Raw genomic sequence first — 15,610 nt, forward strand, 5'->3', positions numbered from 1 at the left:
GACTATTGATACAATATATAAATGCAGTTTAGATGTCAGGCGTAAATTATATTAATATCATTTTTATTTTTTTTCAAAGTTTCGCTAGACTTTTTTTATCGTATGATATTGGTATTTATTGTTTTTAATTCAGACGACCAGTTAAATACCACATTTCATTTTATTGTGTTTCATATTTTTTAGTATGTTGTACATTTATTGTTCAAAAGCTGTCTAGTATTTTAATGATATTGCTTGTAGTTAGCTATTAGATTATATCGTTGTAAAGCGCCTTTGAACGTGTATATTTAAAGGAAGTTTGGTAAATAATAATAATAATAATTTCAATTGATGAAAAACTTGTTCCAGCACTCAAAGTCATGAGCCAAATCATCATGGTCAGCATTTTTTTTTGACATGTTGTTAATCAATTGACAACTCCCTGATATTCCTTACTTTTAAGTTAGACTGTATACCATATTATTCTAGATTATAAGTACCTGGTTGCGGAACTGCTTCTTCTGAATCATAATCACTAACATACAAGACCTATTGCTGAGATATTGAGGAATCGGCATCTGGATTTAGATTTCAAATCCTTTAAATAGACTTTCCAATCAATCATGGAGTTCAGGCTCAAAGCGACATACCTGGCTATGTTGGTTGGCGCTCCTTCAAAGTCTTACCCTGATTATACTTATCTAGCCACTAAGCAAAGCAATCGCAATAACCCTACGGACCAGATTGAGAGAGTTCCATCCCAAATACACATCCGGTTGCATCTCTCTTGCAATTAGAAGTTTGCCATGTGTCTCGCTGACGGGTTCTATGACTCCATGCTTAATGGGAGGATGAATGCTTCTTAGTACTACTATCACTGCTACAACTACTACTTCCACTAGTACTAATACAATTTCAAATATTTATACTATTTCTACTTCTTCCAAATCATCAGGTCTCCATAACCAGCAGTATCTTCAAACAGTGCCGTAATTGTGATTTCGGAAGAGTTATATTATTACAAGCCGTTGAGCAAGTTGCCAACATATTTTTATGACCTTTTCCAGCTTTTCTGGCACAAGTCGCTATGTAGGTTCCCTTTCTTTTAACATAAGTTAACATCACCAGCTAAAACATAATACTTCCGCATGTCCTCACCTTTGTGCATTTTACCTTGCGAGTTTCCGTCTTATTATAGTCATTATTGCACGAATATGTTTGGCTCGTCATTGCCCACTGCCATGCCATTTTTTTGGAGATACGCTACAACAAACCTACAATGAACGCATGTTACACAATTAGCTGCCTGAGTATCCAAACCCACACGTCCATTTTCGTATGTTTCTACTTGCCATCTGCTTTTACATTGTCACAAACAAATCCCCATCCTAGATATAAACTGTCAGTTTGGATAACTACTTCCGGATATCCCATATCAATTAGTCTATTCTGACTTTGTATATTTCTAACTCACCGGGAAAAGTAATCTCGCATGTTACTTGTAATACTCATCTTAGCTTTATAATTTCCAAAGTTTTGTCTAAATGTAAGATATGTTTCCTTTTCTTAGTTTCTTTAATGCCAACTACCATAGTATACAGTGGGAAATGCCGCTTCCAACAATCCAATCGCTTGAGCAACTTGACGAATTGTTGCTTTAACTAGCGGCTATAGAAGAGCAGTGACATAGAAAGAAATCTTGACCGCATTTAAATATACTACCCGTCAATTTCCTAAAGACAGATCTGCCTAACCCGAAAGCTTTTGTGCCTTATGGTATTTTCAAATATTCCGTAAAATGCAAAGTCATCATCAACAATATCATTGAAACAAAATGGCATAATTGGAAAAGTAGTAACTTCATTAAACACAAACACCTTCACACAGATATTAGCTTATCAATACTTTACATCCGCAATCTTTGAACAAGTAAACTATTCAAAGATAAATCGATGTTGAATGTATTAAAGAATTACCTTGCTTTTTGAACAAACATATTTGCAAAACATTATACTGGACTATTATGTGAATCTGACTGTTTTTGTTTCCTTTACTTTTTTGAGTTTATAAGTGAAAAGACATTTATTTATGGCTCACATATTTTGATTTATCGACCAACTTCTTACCTTTTTCATATCTAAGAATTCGATATTTCATATTCAAGTTATTGCAAACGGGTTATGAGTACGTGTAAGTGTAGTTTTGGTAATACATTAAACAGGCAAGTTATTGTCTTCCTTCTAAAAACACTTATAATGCCTTAAACATTGAATGGCATCCGTTCAATTAATCTAAAGTAAACACCTGTAGAAATCCTCGATCTTACTCAATTCTCTGGAACCAAGTTGAAGGTAGTAGATACTGCAGAAATCCTGGAGTCTCACCACTCTCCAAAGTCGACAACGGACAATATTTCTGTCAGTAAGGTATCGAGCATCTTAAAAGCAATAACAAATGCATGATGATGACTTAATAATATGTGCATTGGTCTGGCAGCTTTTTCGTAAATAAGTGTCTGGTAGCAGGTTCAAACATTCTCGAACCCGACTGTTTATTTTCGCAGATCATTTAATTATGACCATTTTGCAGGTCGCACTGTTTCACACACGCATAGGCTATTTCTGATATTCAACGAAAAAAAGGAATGTGAAATTCGCAATTAATGATAGTGTTATAGTCAACGGATTATATTTTCAGGTAGTGAGAACAGTCTCCCAACATGAAGAGTCTTTGATATTTTGTGTATCAGGAAGTTGTGTACTCGAGACATTTTGTTCCAAAATATCATTGACATAATCAGATTTTGAACTCAAAAGGAAATTAAGGACTTAAAAGATGTAAACAATAGGTTACTAATGACTGAGTTATCAATGTATGTTACTTATGTTGGCATAATGAAGTCAGTTTTAAGTATGTATTAAACTTACCTGACAAGGCCAGGATAGACAAATTTGCTTCCAAAACGAGTTTTGCTCCAGTTAACATTCTTTTTCCAGCCACCAGAATAGCTTTCCCTTTCCAATAACCCTGACCTTATCTAACATATTGCCAATCATGTGATTTCTTGAAAAATATAGTACTGGTTTTTACACAAAGAATCAAACTGCGTCCGACCCAAACGCGACCCAAATTAAGTTCTGTTTGAATTTCCAAAAGTTAACCAATTAAATACCAAGTTAACCAGCACAAATAGTAACCTGCTCTGATTGGTTAGGTTTCATCTTATCTCGTTCAATGGAAACTGGCTTTATTTTTCTTGTTAGATTTGTGAGCCGACTGCAGTTTACATATGAAAAATGAAGCAGACAAAATCAAGAATCCCTCGTACCTTTATTTCAAATCTCAAACATAGCAATATTACAGATGAATATGAACCAAACAAACACTATACCCGCAAATAAAAGAAATGGTATTATCAATGGTATTTGTCAGTAAAACGATCGTTCGTTTATTACATTTACTTTGAAACACTTGTAGCCCGCTGTGACCTAACATAACATATATAAATAATACAATAAAATATACAAGAACAATCCCAGTATTCTACAATTGAAATATAAACCCTCTTGAGAAACACAAGACAATGGCCCAAACGATACTGAACAAGAGATATAGCCCTTATAACAACACAAACAGACTTACAATATCAAAAGACACATGAATGCTGTCGAATATTCATCGAGATGAATACATTCTGGACGACTGGTCCTTCGGAATAATAAATCATAATAGTTTCAGTTTGATCGATTGTTCAAAACACTGTCGATCAACGTTTCCCAGAAACCTACCATGGGTTAATGGTCTGGATACGTACTGAAGAAACACAATCTGCTGCATTAGCTCATAGCCTGGTGATACAGGTATAACTAGAACATACAACATTGGCTTGATCAGCACAATCAGAGCTGGTCAGGCAGAATTGCCCAAGGGAGGCTGAAAAAGGGAGTGTATAATCCTACATAATTGCGTAAAATATATGAGTGATCTTTTTACTGGCCCTTGAATTCATTGAGAAATACAACTCATGTATAACAACTTGACAATTGATACTATTATAGTCCTATCACATTAGTTGTTTGTTAAAATACCTAAGTTACTATGTCCTCAAAGCATGCAGACGACAAGGAGATGACAAATGTAGCATGGTCATTTCTTAGGCTTTAGATTTGTTACTTTAACTAGGCTTCCTAGTAGGTAGTTATTTTAACAACTTGATGTCAAACCCTCTTTTTTGAAATGAAACTCAATCATAGCATAGACATTTCTTCGAGACGTGTAAATAAACACATATGCAACTGTATCTGAAAATATATGTATAAAGTATTTGAAGTATGATATTAAAGCGGTTAAATACTGGTGTCTTGAACAGAAAAAAATGAAATACGATAAAATGCTGACATGTCCATTTACATGACCATGCGAAATTCGCAACTCATGAACATATGTTTTTCTATGACACTCGTGAAATTAAATACGATCTTACACTAAAAACAACAAATATCCTCTATTTCATATACATACTATATGAAATGCTATGATACGTACCTAAACAGGTAGAAGTTGATAAATCGCGTTCATAACTCTTTTGTTGAGCGCAATCATCGCTGGTCGAACATGCTACCCCAACGGAGACTTAAAGAAAGAGTATGTATAATTCTACATTATTACGTTAAATATATGAGTGTCCGTCTGTTTAATAGTCTTGTAATTAATTGAGTAAAAAGACGTATGTGTCACAACTTGTCAGGTGATACTATAATAGTTGTATCACATCAGTTGTTTGCAGATTTATCATAGTTACTATGTCACCAAAGCATGTAGATCCAATGCATACTGCAAGAAAATGACAAATGTGGCATGGTCAACTTGACGTCTCACACTTTTTTATAAAATAAAACAGATCATATCATAGGCATTTTTGAATACCTAATGACCAGTGAATAAACGGATAAACACATATCAAACTGTATCTGAGAAAATATATGCAACCTGTCTTTAAAGTATTATGTTAAAGCAGTAGGTACTACATACTGGTGTCGTGAACTAAAAAATCGAGAAACGATATAATGCTCATTAAAATTCATTTACATGCAAAATGAAATACGATTTGTGGCACATAAACAGTATGAGCGTTTTGATAATGCTGTGTTGGCGCAATCATCCCTTTCTTCCAAATAGGTTTCAAAAGAGGATCGAACGAACGAGACATGGTATTCGCCATCCTCGCATAAAAGACACAGACGGAAACCACATGCATTGAAATAGTTTTAAATGTACTTTTGTAAGGGGTTAATTACAAATTTAATTCTTAATATCTTGAACGGGAAAATAACAATACTACATATACATTTGTTTAATTATCATGTACATACAATATAAAATGATATATCACGTACCTGAACAGGTGAACGTTGTAAAATCACATACATAATTTCCGTAATCAGCTTTATATCTAGCTTTGTGTTAACTCTAGTATTTAATGATTCATTTGATTTAACAATATTTTTCCAGCTGGCTGGTAAAGATTTTTTAACGTATAAAATTCTGCCATCCAATTTGTTTTGTTTTTAAGATTATTCAAAATTAAATGTGTTTCTATGTAACCGCTATTTGAAATTATGTCATTAATGAATATCAAATCTGAATAAATCCAGGTTTTGAAGAAGAGAGTTGTTATAACATTTTATGAATTTATTACCCCAGATTATTTCCTTCCTAATATTATAAAATGTGTTAGACATTTTGTCTTGATGAACAGACATTTGTGAAAAGTGGATCCATATTGACAGTAAAAAAGGCTCAATTTGTTTGTAAGTGGTTGTAAGGACTTGATAGAGTCAATGTTCATGTAGAAAATTAGGAAATTCTTGCCGAATTGGTCAAACATAAGAGATGATATTGTTTTCCAGCTTGCGCTTGTTGTACTGATAAGGTGGGTTACCCATTTTATTTTTTTGGCTTTAGAAAATAACATGAAATCTGGCATATCTAGACCACCTTCAAGTTTGTTACCAATAACTGTCTTACGTTTGATTTTATCTTTTTATCCGTTCCAGAAAAACTCGAAGATCATTGAATTAATTATCTTAGAAATATTATCGGGAGTTACAATATTTTGAGCTAAGTAAACAAGCTTGGGAAGAAGTAAGGTTTTTATGACCGTTATTTTTCCAAAGTATGTAAGTTTTCGTTTACTCCAAGTGTTAATTAACTGCTGACACTTTTTGATTTTGTCGGTCCAACTTAGGTTTACACAATCATTTTATTATTTCCAAAGTAGACGCCAAGAGATTTAACATGTTTTGTAGTAAATTGTACACCATTTAACATAGTGACGGGTTGATTTTTCGATTTACCTATCCAGAGACCTAGCGTTTTCATCTTCTTAAGTTTAAGACCCGAATGTTTTCCAAAGAGGTATCAATTATTTTTAAAACAATTGGTATTTCTACATGGTTTTTAAGAAATAAAGTAGTATCGTCTGCAAGTTGGGTAACTTTAATGTTGTTTTCTCTTATTTTTATACCTTCATATGTTTCGCATTGTTTCAGTTTAATTGATAAAACTTCAACAACTATAATAAAAAGAAGAGCAGGAAGAGGGCAGCCTTGTCGAACGCCACGTTGTCAATAAAATGAGTCTGATATCCATCCATTGTTTGCTATTTTGGACGTAATATTGCAATAAAGAGTCTTAACCCATCTAATATACGATTTCTTAAAGCCGATGTTTTTCAATATGTCGACCATAAAAGGCCATTCTATTGTGTCAAAGGCTTTTTTGAAGTCTAAAAATAGAATCGCACCCTCTTTGTTATAAAGATCAGTATAATCTATGATGTCATCTATAAGTCGTATATTGAAACCTTTATTTCTGTTCTTGATATAGCCTTGCTGATCAAAACTGATAATTTTCGGTAGGACTAATTGCATGCGTTTTGCTAAAATCTTGGCCGCTAGTTTATAGTCGATATTTAAAAGGGATATTGGACGCCAATTTTCAAGGTTTTCGGGATCACCCTTTTTATACAATAGCGAAAAAAAAACTCCTTGTTTTTGAGTAAAAGATAATTCGCCTTTTTCATAGCTTTCGTTAAAAGAATTAATGACAAGATATCCAATTATAGACCAAAAGGCTTTATAACATCCAACTGTCAGACCATCAAGTCCAGGACTTTATTCAGTTTCAGTTCATTGAGCGCTGCTGTCGCTTCCTCGTGAGTTATTTTGCTTTCGCATTTATCAGATAAATTTGGTTCCAAAGTGGTAGGTATGTTATCATCGGTTATATATTGAGTATATTCCACATTGTCTTTATATTTTGTGGTGTACAAATCCGTATAGAAATTAACTTCTGCATCTAATATTTGTTTTGTTTCAAAGACTCTGTCTCCATCAACAAGTATTGAATTAATAACTTTTCTGCTTTGACGTGATTTCTCTAGATTAAGGAAATATTATGGGGAATAAATTTGTTTCGCCTTTCTCAATAAAGTCTATTTTTGAGCGTATTTGAGCACTGGTCGCCTTACTTTTATATATTTCATTTATTTCTGATTCGATCATGTTAATTTGTATGCTAGTTTCTTCATGTGGTTCTTTATCGTTATCCTCGTACAATAGTTTAAGTTCTTTTTCTAATTTAGTCAGATGATTATGCTTTTGTCTTGAAAGACGTTTACAAAATTGAATTGTTTGATTTCAAATTTCTATTTTACAAAATTCCCATTTTGCTTGAGGGTTAACATTCGATTGAATTTGCTGATTAAGAATATTTTTGATGAACAGCGCTAAAAGACAACAAAACCCTAGGCCAAACCTAGCTTGATGAACAGTGCTACAAGAAAACTAAAACCTAGGCCAAACCAACACCTAACTTAATGAGCAGTGCTGGAAGAATGCATAAACCTAGGCCAAACCAACACCAAACTTGATAAACAGCGCTACAAGACAACAGGAATTACACAATTATCAAACTACAGTTTTATGAAAATAATTTTTAACAGCTGTTGAGGTTGAAACCGGTTCCGAGCACTCAACGTGTTTAGCTCTTTAACGACATTACCACTGAGAGAATTAGGTGTCATATTTAAGGTAAAGATCCGTTTTTACTATGTTCGATTTTAGATACGCCATTCCAGTAATTACCGTAGGTTCCTATGCCGCTTATCCTTACAATCAGGACAATTCTGCAGATTACCTTTGCGTGACCTCGTAACGTATTTGTTTTTGACAATTCGATTTACGCCTTGGCACCCAAAACCAGACAACCAAAGAATTTCGTTTTAGGGAGTTTGGAAGAACAGCACACGTTTTTTCAGCGTAATGTATGGGGGTTGGGTGTGGGGGCAGCGAAGAGACTCACAAATTGTTTCGACCATGTACATCAGTTTCCCGTTGTTGTCTCGGTTATCGCCAATATCTACATCAGCGTTAGAATCAAGGGAGGCGTAGTTGGTTCCGGAGATATAAATAGGAGTACCAGATATTATTTATACTATATAACCGCTGTATCATTTTGTATACACCTGTGTGTAGATAGACCTGCTCATTAAAGTGTATAATGCCCCATATATCCAAGCTATATATGAATTTCGAGTCGCCGTAAACAGCCCAAGGAGGCTGTGATAGTAGGCATATATAGTCAGCTGCTCTAAGATCAGTGAATAGATTTTCAGCGTTGTAACCTATAGAAATAGAACACGAAATTTATTTAACATTTATAATCATTTCTTTTTATACAATTCATTTGATGGGAAGCATAAAACGTCATTTTAACAATGAAATATTGTTGTTGTTTTTTCAACATAAATCATAACTACCGTTGTAAATGGGTGCCACAATTACAATACTGATATATAACCTGTAATTGCAATATTGAAGCTCTATTGATAACAGAAATGTTGCCAATTTCAAGCAAGGGTCATAATCCAGTCAGATCTAGCTTTGCAAAAAATGAGGCCTGATGTATACTTAACAACTGTTCGGTAAACATTAAATGAAAACTAGAGGCACTGTTCTGTTCACATATTCTGAATAACAGATATTTAGTCAATTGCAAGGTGCCATAACCCAGTCATGAATGGGGGTTTCTCGCTGGTTTTTGAAAAGAATCGTGAGTAGTTAATATCTTACTACTGTATCAGTTAAGTGAATAAATGAAAGCCCTAATGTGGTCATAAGCTATATTGTAACAATTTTGACAAGTTCACGAGTAATTATCCAGTCATGCAAGGGCTGACCTGGCTGGAATTCTTAAAGAATCGATGTATCATCAATACTTAACTTCTGTCCTGGTTCTATGTCAATAGGAAATAAATGGAGGCTCTTTTACCATTTTTTTATTATTTAAACACATAATCCAGCCATGTATGGGTGGATCTGGTTTGTGTTCGAAAGAAACCGTAATTGAGTCAGTATCTAATTACTCTATAAGTTAACTATACATTGGTTGATAAAACAATTACTCACAAAAGATCTATCAACCCACTTTAACAAAGGCAAGGATGAAAATCGCCTGCATTTCTGAGTACAGGTTGTCTGTCTTAGACTGTCTTGTTCACCTCTTTAACAAATGCAATGGAGTGAATAACAAAATGTAGCTGCATTTTTGAGTATAGGTTATCTCTCTTAGACTGTAATGTTTACCTCTTAAACAAAGACAAGGGTTTGCATAACCACAAATAACTGCACTCTCTGAACACAGGTTGTCTCTCTTTGACTGTATTGTTGTACTTGGCTACAATGTATAGTAATTTCGATAATTTCAATGTATATTATCTAGTAATGCATAAACGGATATAACTGGTTTTGGAAAGCAACCTAGCTCTCATGGAAACACTATAAGAGCTTGATTAAAAGATAGAATCCAAAGTGAACACTTTTTCGCGTTCACAGACAGTAATCAACACACGAACGACGGGCAGTTTTATACCAGAAGTGCTCGAAGGTAAAAACAAATCATATAATTTCCATGATTTAAACAAAAAATGCTAGTTGAAACGTATGTCGTATAATGAGGGAGTAAAACAATTTAAATTTAGGCGAAAATGATTAGTCTATAGTCTTGAATATACCTGAGATACAAAAGAGAGCCTTTTTGTACACAACCCTTTTTGATGTTTTTATTGAATTTTAATCGAAGCTAAGAAATGTTCTTCAGGCAGTTTAGTCTAATTTAAAATGTAATCGAACTGGTTCAAGCTGGTTCATAAGAAATAATCTATAAGTAATTTGGTCTTACATAAAATGCAAAAAGAAATTTGAATCAGAAACATAAAGATTATAACATAATGGGAACAATTTAATTGAAACCTTATGACGGTCGGAATCTAGGGGTCATCACATTAAGAATATAAATTCACAAGGAAAAAATTCACTCATCTAAGGCTTCACTAAAACTAGTACTTTTGCAAATAATCAAGTATAGTACAATAATATTTTTGATTGGAGTATACATTTACATGTTAGAAAAATTATTTTCAATTTATGACTTAATAATGTGACAAAAATAGTATTAATTTTCTAAACATAAAGATAAAGCATGATCTACATATTAATCATTTATCCCAATACTAGCTTCAAACTTGTACCATCATTTACTCCAATACTACCTTCACACTTGTCCCATCATTTATCCCAATACTAACTACACACTTGTCCCATCATTTATCCCAATACTGACTACACACTTGCCCCATCATTTATCCCAATACTAACTACACACTTGTCCCATCATTTATCCCAATACTAACTACACACTTGTCCCATCATTTATCCCAATACTGACTACACACTTGCCCCATCATTTATCCCAATACTGACTACACACTTGCCCCATCATTTATCCAAATGCTAACTACACACTTGCCCCATCATTTATCCCAATACTGACTACACACTTGCCCCATCATTTATCCAAATGCTAACTACACACTTGTCCCATCATTTATCCCAATGCTAACTACACACTTGCCCCATCATTTATCCCAATACTGACTACACACTTGCCCCATCATTTATCAAAATACTAACTTCACACTTGCCCCATCATTTATCAAAAGACTAACTTCACACTTGCCCAATCATTTATTCAAATACTAACTTCACACTTACCCCATCAGTTAATTCAATACTAGCTTCATACTTGTCCAATCATTTATCCCAATTTTACCTTCACACTTGCCCCACCATTTATCCCAATACTAGCTTCATACTTGTCCCATCATTTATCCCAATACTAGCTTCACGCTTGTCCCATAATTTATCCCAATACTAAATTCACATGTTGCTATCATGCATCACACTACTAACTACACACTAGTTACATCATATATCCCACCAACCAATTGCTGTATATGCTTGGTTCAATTAATCTCAAAAGGCTTTATGTTTGAATGTTCGACTACAGGGCTTGTCCCTGTAGTTTTAAGTATATTATGTTTTAAGCGACACACGCTTTTAAAGCCCTGCAAAATTGTCCGATAAAAGGAACCATTATGATAAAATTTCAATATAGCATTACATTCTTACATAATCAAGGAAGGGTTCAATTTATACCTTTACTGTAAATGTCTTATATTTATAGCGTCTATGGATTGCATTGTGACATATTTTCGTCTAAGCACAGGTGGAAGCTTTTAGCTTTATTCATCTCATTCAATTACCGCTAATACAAATCAGGAAGCTTTGGTCTAGAAAATCAGATGACACCATTAATTTATAAAACACACTTTAAAGAACATGCTACAACCAAAACATTGAAGATCCAATTGTAAGTGATATTTATCCAGACTCACAATACAAGACCATTGTTAGTTTAATTCGTTACCCCTATAACATAAAAATGTTTTTTTTTATTCTGAGGGTTAAAAACCTATCATATTGATTGAGCTACACAAAATGTTAATATGGCATGATTTTATCGAAGCATCTCCATATCCTGCAAAGAAGCAATATCCTATGATCTTCAATGAAAAATAACCCCCATTTATGTTAGAAGAAACTACACACTCGCATATTTCAAACTGTTGAATCCTACCTAATGTTCGAAAATTGAAATAAAACAATGCATGCGCCAACTTAACACGCTGAAATAAAGCAGCGGAGATTTATGAAGTTGCCGATCAAAGAAATGTTACGACTACAACAGAGCAAACCAAAACGAAACAGCCAAGACACTGAATTGTTAATACAAATATTATACTTCGAGTTGAACTAAATCTCATCGAACGATTCCTTGGCAGCCAATGTTTTGATTTGAACCTTGTGAAAAAAGGGAATAAGTGTTGTGCTTGCATTCATTAGCCTGTCACAACTTCACAAACATTCATTTACCTAGAAGCTAGGATCGAGCCTTACGTTTTTGCCGGTAATACGAATGGACGTCAGTCTAAATATAAAAGAACAACAAAGTCCAGACCAAGACACTTTTAGTATCAGCACTTAGACGTTATAATTCAAAGTATTGTTGTATGTGTGAAATCGGTAAGTGCATAAAAACGGTTCATCATATAAAATTCATGTGATTATGTCGACCTTGAACGCAAATGGACCTCACTTTAACACTCACTTTAAAAGAGTGCCACTAGAAATTCAACACAAACCAAATTATGAATGCTCAGAATAAAGCAGTTATGGACGACAGTGTTTTTGCAGTTTCCTAGAACTTATTTATGTCTATATAAATACTCACTGACATAAGACGTTTAACATGGTAATAAAAATAAATCAGTAATCAATTCCTTAAGCCGAAAATCCGAGGGTTAACCTCCCTCTTTGGTATTCTATTTTCAGAGGGTACTCAGGGCTAAAGAGAGAAGTACACGTTACGAAAATATTTTAACGTTCATTATTTATTATTAATCAGACTCTCAAAATAAAGTATGATTTGGTTCGCAAGATTCGGATAGGAATTGAAAGATTTTTTTTCTCGGAACGAAGGGGTGTAAGGGAGGGGTGGGTACTTGGGTTAAACCATTAGTCTATGTAAATAATTTCTGATATAACAAGTTTAACATGGTAAGAATATGATCAGTTAATAAACCCTTAGGCCGAATATCCGAAGGTTTAACCTCACTCTTTGGTAGCAGATGTATTATTTCCATGCGGATAACAACAATATTTACTTATAACGCAAGCTATTGATTGGTCGTTGTCCTAGGTCGCATGATACAAAACTGCTTCGTCACCCACAACCCGAGTAATTTAAATAATACACAATCGCTTTACTACTAAACTAAATTAACGCCTAATTTGACATGTCGCCTGTCAGCACTCGGAGCACCTAGATCATATTCGTTCGAAAAAAACGTCAAATTTATATGGACGGTTTACATTATCAGAAGTTTTAACATTAATCTACGTTGCAAGTAGATCGCGTAGTAATTAAAAAAACGATTACACAATACGCCAAACTCTGTGCTCCTTTTTTAGGCAAAAACGTCGCCGGTCTTACACTGAACATGTAGAATTCTGTTTGCGTTATCGCCATTTTATTTCTACAAACTACTTTAACATCCAAGGTTTTGTCGTATGGCGTAAATGGCTAATGTTCCAATCGGCCTGTCCGGACAATAACATCAATTTACATTTGAAAGGTGTAATATGTGTTTAAATTCAAAACTTTGTCTCAATGTAAGAATGTATAAAGGGTATAACTTTCGTGTTTCTAAAAAGGCAATTCATGTGATAATAAAATTTGAGATGGACATTGACACTTTTACATACTATTTTTAATATAATGTGCTTGCTTCTTTGGTAATGTTCTGTGGGGCTAATGGATGGCTCAAATGCGTCAATATAAATGCTAAAACTTGAAAATGATTGATATCATTAGCATTCTGAGTGTTTTAAACACATTACTATGATTTTTTTATTGAATTACGATACAAGAATATAATCATCGACATGAATGTAATAAAATAATCGAAAAATCCTGTCATTGTGCGATATGCTGTTCCACTATCTAGTAAACGAACAATCACACCAGAAAGAGACGTCGTTCTAAAATGTTGCAATATATTTTAATACTTACAACAGCTGGGTTTACGTATGGCATTAGAATTCAAAGAACCGTGTGTGAAAGTCAGGGTTCAACACAGTTCTCACACAGAGGGATGCGTCCACAGTGCGCCAGCAAATGTGTCATGCAGCTTCGGCATTCTCAGTCAAGTGGCGTGAAATATACTGGCTTCACTACAGGGCCTTGTTTTTGTTCATCGGTGGCCATTTCTGAAGACAAAGAACCCGGAATAGGATACGCTATGAAAAGAGAAGTTATTGCACAATATGATCCTCCGGTAGGATACATGTTTATAAGTCTTTTATCTTATTGTGCAGTATTATTTTTTAAGATTTGTTTTATTTGTAAATCATTTGAATACTATTCCAAACACCAAACGCAACAAGGCAAGATAAACCAGCAAACACAACGTTAACTGTCACAAAATGTTTTCATTGATCCTGGTATTTTCGAATGTCTACAAATCTAAATCCACATGAAGTATTGAACAATGTATATCAGCACTATTTAAAAACAACACTTGTATTCTGAACTGTAATCATCATAGAAGTATTTATTTTTATTTAAAAAAGACGATTTTAGAAATGCTCTATCACCGGTGATTTTTTTAATTATTTGTTACGCTTTTAAAGACCCTTTAATTTTACCGAAAAAATGCTCAGAGAAATTTGCCCTTATAAATGGTAAATACTATTATATACACAATAAGAATGTTCCAGAACATACTACACACATCATTTCTTTTGTTGTTTGCATATGAGGCTTTTGTGCGAATTTTTATTTTACAAAATATGCTCTCCGTGGATCTTTGAATAACACTTTACACACTTTAGTCAAGTAAATCTAACAGGATCTGGTTCACAATTTTCTAATTCATGATAAACGCTTATAGTGCATGGAATGATAAACAATGACTTTGAGAATTCGGGCATTTGTCTTTTATAGGCCATTGCACAAAGAGTCAATAGAAGGCATAATCGCCTATTTGTTGAGGAAGTACCTCTTCCACTGGTAAACGGAAGTCGAATGGCCGTCAACTTGAATGCAACAGACAAGTGGTAATACTATTTTTTCATTTTTTTTATACAAATGCAATCTGATAATGTAATTTTGTGTCAATGTCAGCTGCTTCTGCAGGTGTCAGTGGTTTTCCCCTCATTAGTAATCAGAAAGTACTACATCTTCAAAGATACCAAAAATAAGTGGTGTCACAAGTCATAACATTGATTATTATCGCCAATAAATATAAGCTCAGCCATGCTGACACAGACATCAGCAACCGATCGTATAAAACTTGATAAGCTATCCAAAAGAAATACTTTGGCTCGTTTGCATATAAAAGCAATTTCATGGTCAACAATAATTATTAGATAAAAAATGACCGAAAAATATACATCTTGGTCAACATTAACCAAACCAAACACTTAACCAGTTTTGTACAATTTGCTACGTATATCTTAAGCCTGGCACTATTTTCAATACTGTCAATGAGCAGTTTCAATCCAATTCATTATGTTCATAGTGTATGTGCTTTTATAGAACCTACCTTCCAGAATGCAGTCATTTGAAATAGAATTGTGTTTTTTTTCAACATTTCAGTTATAGTTTA

The sequence above is a fragment of the Mya arenaria genome, chromosome 17, assembly GCF_026914265.1.
Source record: "Mya arenaria isolate MELC-2E11 chromosome 17, ASM2691426v1".
NCBI lineage: Eukaryota > Metazoa > Mollusca > Bivalvia > Myida > Myidae > Mya > Mya arenaria.